Consider the following 6,000-nt stretch of genomic DNA (forward strand, 5'->3'; position numbering starts at 1 on the left):
TCCTGGAAAGTATGCTAAGGCACATGAAAAACAGCGAGGTGATTGGTGACCACCAACATGGCTTCACTAAAGGCAAATTATGCCCGACAAATTTGGTGGCCTTCTATGACAGGGCTACAGCATTAGTAGATAAGGAAAAAGTGACTGACATCACCTACCTGGATTTGTGCAAAGCATTTGATACTGTCCCACACTACATCCTTGTCTCTAAATTAGAGAGATATGGATTTGATGGGTCCACCACTTGGTGGATAAAGAATTGACTGGATGGTCACAGTCAAAAAATTGTGGTCTACAGCTCGACGTCTGGACGGCGATCAATGACAAGTGGTGTCCCTCAGGGGTCTGTACTGTGACTAGTATTATTTAACATCTTTTCTGGGGACATGGACAGTGGGATTGAGTGCATCCTTCAGCAAATCTGCAGATGACACCAAGCTGAGTGATGTGGTTGATAGAAGTGAGCCTATGGGAACCTCATGAAGTTCGACAAGGTCAAGTGTAACATTCTGCACCTGGATCAGGGCAGTCCCAAACATGGATACAGGCTGGGTGATGAGTGGATTGAGAACAGCCCTGTGGAGAAGGACTTGGGGGATTGGTGGGTGAGAAACTGAATATGAGCTGGCAATGTACACTCTCAGCCCAGAAAGCCAATCTCATCCTGGGCTGTGTCAAAAGAAGTATGGCTAGCAGGTCGAGGGAGGTGACCTCTACACCGCTCTCAAGAACCCACCTGGAGTACTGCGTTCAGCTCTGGGGTTCCCAGATCAAGAAAGACATGAACCTGCTTGAGCAGATCTAGAAGAAGGCCACGAAGGGACTGGACCACCTCCCCTATGAAGACAGAGAGTTGGGGTTGTTTAGCCTGGAGAAGAGAAGACTGCAGGGAGACCTTACAGCAGCCTTCCAGTAATTAAATGGGACCTACAGGAAAGATGGGGAGGAACCCTTTATCATGAAGTGTAGTGATAGGACGAGGGGCAACAGTTCTAAACTGAAAGAGGATAGATTTAGATTAGATATTAGGAAGGAATTCTTTACTGTGAAGGTGGTGAGACACTGGAACAGGTTGACCAGAGAACTTGTGGATGGCCCCTCCCTGGAAGTGTTCAAGGTCAGGCTGGATGAGGCTTTGAGCAACTTGATTTAGTGAAATATGTCCCTGCCCATGGCAGGGTGTCGGACCTAGATGATCCTCAAAGGTCCTTTCCAACCCAAACCATTCTGTGATTCTGTGATTCACCAAGGCTATGTAGTGGTGACCAGCTGTGAAAACAATCTTCAGCAGCTGAATTTTCTGTTCTGATGTTGGCTTTGGGCTAGCTATTAGTATGAGGAAAATAAAGTAAATGTGTCAATCAGTTTTGGACAAAGACTCTTAAATGTACTGTATTTGTACAGAGACTGCCTTATGTACTCATTGGCAGAATTGAACTTTCAGGTTTTTACTGAGTTGATTATCATCATCTTGGAAGACAAACAATGAATGTGAACATTACATGAATCAAGTTCTATTTCTAACTGAAGTTATGAAAAACAGTTGAAGGTATAAAAACAGCTGAACTATAATAGATTTGGACGTACAGAAAAGACTCATCTATCAGCTGAGGAGATTCTCCAGGACAGAACTTTTTACCTTTCTCCAATTTAAGCTAACCAATGACAAAATGTTGCAATACTGCACATATTAACATACAGAGTTCATGTTCAACAAGATATGCTTCTTTTCAAATAGGTATGCATTTAGTTTATAGAGATGAGCAATTAATTTATCACTACACTTATGCAGCAAAGCACAGTGTGAAAAAGCACATGGTTGCTCATGAAACTGTGTGAAGAACACCTTAAAACCTCACATGCCTATGTGCTACTTAGCAGCTCTCACTTTCAAACACTTATCTGCAAATTAGCAGCAATGGTTTCTCCTGATGAGGGAATGTGTGGGTCTTTAGTACCAGCAGTATGAATAGCAGACCACTTCAGTTAATAATGCTGTAGAAGGTGCAATATTTTTTGTATCAGCTAGGCCTGATCCATGATCTAAGATTTTCTCACCTCACCCCAGTTTGCAACCATCAGTTTCTACTCTCAGGAATTAACCACAATGAAAACTACTAAGAGTCCGTAAAATAGATAAATGCTGAACAATATTAGGCCTGCCTAGTAAAGAGAGACAATGCAGTCAAAATTCTCAGAAAAGGATAAGAAATAGGAAATGCTATTATCCTTCAGCTGCAGATGGGGATGAAACACAGAAAAATTATGAGATTTCATGAAAGTCATCTAAGGTGGTGTGTTTTAACAGAGACTTGAACACAGATTCCTAAGCTAACAACTTAAACTCAGACATTTCTTCTCCAATGGGCTGAAAACACTGCTTCTACTTAAAAAAATAGTTAATTATTTATTTAGTAAAAGAACTTTTGGTAGAGACATGAAATGTGTTTCACAAAGACATGTATAACCATATCTTAGTCACAGACTTGTGGGGAAAAACAAATAGTAAAAGGAACAGAAGCATAGAAAATCAAAATCACAAATCCTTTCACATAATAAGTAAAATGAATTCATTACCTGGCAATAATGTTGCACCTTTCTGTTCTTGGTCTAAGTAGACAATAGGAGATTGTGCCTGAAATGTTAATATTTTATTTTCTTTACCCTGAGTCTGACTGAATATGCATGTGTTCTTCCTGTAATCCAGTGTCTGTCTTGTAGCCTAGAACTATCTCAGCTCTCTTCTCACCTCCGTCCATTTTCTTTCTCTGGTCCATAATCCCGACTTCTTATATAGTTTTGCTGTTCTTCCTATCTCTGACATTTTACATAGGTATCATTGTCCTTGAAATATACAATCTATGATTAGATAATTTCATCCTATTTTGCTAGAAAGTGGCCTTCTGATTTCATTAAGATGAATAGAAGTTTACAAATAAGAAAAAGCTTTTTTTTTTTTTTTTTTTTTTTTTTTTTTTAACCAATGCAATGACATGAGAACTTAAATTTCTGGTTTATATGCCCTGGAAAAGGAGAAAGTTTTTTTAAATTAAGTCTAAACTTTCTTTCCTAAAGTTTGGTGTAATTTTCAAAGCTTCTGACTTCTGATAGATCTCACTTGATGGTGAGAAATAAGTAACCTGAAACCTGGGACAGATCCTTTAAATGGTTTATTTCTAGATACCATTTCAGATACTCCTGGACAATATTGTCATTAGCAATGACAATTGCTATGACTATGGCTTTTTGAACAAAGACATTTTTCCCCACTTGGTATTAATATGGCATTCATTTTTTAATTAGCTATTAGTTTTTAGAAAGAAAGCAGCACAAAGTATGTAGCGGGAATATTTAATACTCCTCACAAATTACTTTCTGCTCTTTTAGTGCATAATTTCTTCCTTCATCCTCTGAAACATTAGACTTGTTCTATGAAATGATTTAATCTTACCAAATTATCTTGAAACCTAATGGCTTATGTTTTCACATACTGATTTATTCAGATATATTAGTTTGGGCCCCTACATACTACGTGTCTATTTCAAGAGAACAGTATAAGTAGACTAAAGGTCTAATCCAGTGTCAATGAAGTTAACAGGAAGAATCCAACTGACTTCAGAGGTCTTTGGATCAAGCCATAGCTCATTACGGACATCTAATGTTTCATTGTCGATGCAAATCTTAATCAGAAAAATTAAGATATTTATGCTTTAGCTTCGGTTGTAAGGCATAAGAGACAACTTAATGACATGGTGTTTAGGTTTTCAATGAGAAAAGTGTATCTAGCAACTTGAATTTTAATAACTCTGTCAGCTTAAATTAAACTGGCAATAAGCTTCAAAGAAGAAGTCTATCTGCTGGATTGTTAAGATGTGTTATAACTGTAAAATTTCATACAGATACTAGTGTGATATTTCTCAAAGCTTTACACAGCTTTATATATCAATTAAAGAGTTTGGAAGTTGTTCTTAGACACTTAATGTCAGCTACCCAAAATTAGAATTCATTTTTCATTTTACCCTTTTGTATCCAAATTCCCCATGTGTAAACACTCACATATCATACTGTTATTTCAAGAGGTTTTGTGTTAATATAATCAGCAAGAGCCAAAGGCTTACAAGAAAATAAAATATCTATTTTCATAGAATGGTTTGAATACCTGTAGGTTAAATGGGGCCTGGACAGTCTTGAACAGTGATGGTAAACCAAATTATTTTAATAACATATTATGAATTAGGTGCTCTAAGTTCTGTGGAATAAGTTGAAAATTAAACATTGTATCCAGAAATGTTTCATAGTGCAGTTGCACAAGTTTATTCCAACACTGTCTACAGTAGTCCTGGTTACTAATGGAAAGACAGATTGGGAGATGCTTAGCACCAGTTTTAGGTGAACAGAGAACATATTTCCAACATTCTATATCTGATGAAAATACAGAGGTCTAAATGGCAGAGACTGCCCCTATAAGAAGAGAAACCAAGGGAAAGCAGAGAGCACAGCTGCTGCAGCAGTGTCTCCTCGGGTTAAGAGGATCATTGTGCCTGATCATTGCTGCTGTTTTTCCTCAACAAAACCCCCCTTTCTTTTTGGTAGAGAAGGGAGTACTTTTTTTATTTGCCATTCACTCTGTTTTGCTATTCCAGCTCATCAAACATAGTAAAGAATTTCTCTTTACTACATCTTTGGTTTAAGCAAATTAAAATTTTAGGAAACACTCTGTGTGTATGTGTGCTTTTTCTGTTCCACTCTTCCCACACAAGTTGACTGATAGTACAGCACTGAGCAAGAGTAAACCCACACACCACACCAACACCTCCTTATGGATAAAGAGTAATAGCAACATGATCCTGGTCTGGTTTCAGCAACAGATGTGAAGAAATTTTGGATTTCCTTACGAAAATGAACAGAGAGGTAAAAAGTGGACACCCTGCTGAAACATCCAAGAAACTCTACTGCCTTCGAAATTGCTTGCCCATAAACTGAATAGATGTATTTCCCAGTACAGTCCTTGAATATGAAATTAGTAAGCATGTGAAGAGATTTAAGAAGTTCCTGTTGCTATCGCTTGCCATCGCTCCTGTGTGGATCCTGCCTAACACCCAAAAGTGCCAAGTCAGTGATTTGGTTATTTCCATTATTAGCTAAAGTTTCCAGAAAGCTCTTGTATTGAAGGTATTATGATAATGTCTTGCCCTCAGAGCGTCTGGCTGATGCCAACTTGAGGCGAGTTAACAGAGATATCAACAGGGCGCAAAGAGGTCATAACACCAAATTAGTATTATCAGTTCTTATACAGCAGTCACAAAATTCAGAAAGTGGGAGGACAAAATCAGATCAACCCATAAACCTCTTGGGCTTTATATTTGTTATTCATTGGTTATCTTAAGACAAATCAGATGTTCTTAATTCTCAACTAAAATTTCTTTAAAACCATTAAAAAATCTTTACTTTGTGATTCTTTTATATTAGGGTTGGGCAAAAAAGGAATGTGAAATGAGAGGATTTTTATTCTTTCTCATTCTGTAAACCAAATCAGCTACAGTATGGTCAATGCAGAGTTTACATGATAGTAATCAGTAAATATCTTTGGTGCTTCAACAGCTATTTAAGCAATTGAGATGGAATTCTGCTAGGTAAGATTTTTATATGTAAAAGTGTATCTTCTGCAAGTATTTGCAAGGAAGCCATCTAAGTAAAAGGGTGTTAATGACATAGACTTACATCCTGGATTTTAGCATTTCTGGTGCAGCTTTAAGATGCCTTTATAAATATTGAAGAGAGTTCTTTCTAGAAAAGTTTTAAATATTAATCACTTTATTATTTTTTTTTCTCCCAGCTTCAGAGCACTTCTTAGGCTTAGTGACTTGGTGTTTCTTTTGATCTTTCTATGTTCTGAAAAAAGGAATTATATGCCAGGTGTATCAGTTGTCCTATTTTTCATTAAGAATTGCAGATAAATTGATATTAGGTAGTCATGCCTCTCATATTAAGACAAGAAGG

This window comes from Pelecanus crispus, chromosome 3 (genome assembly GCF_030463565.1).
Source record: "Pelecanus crispus isolate bPelCri1 chromosome 3, bPelCri1.pri, whole genome shotgun sequence".
Classification (NCBI taxonomy): Eukaryota; Metazoa; Chordata; class Aves; order Pelecaniformes; family Pelecanidae; genus Pelecanus; species Pelecanus crispus.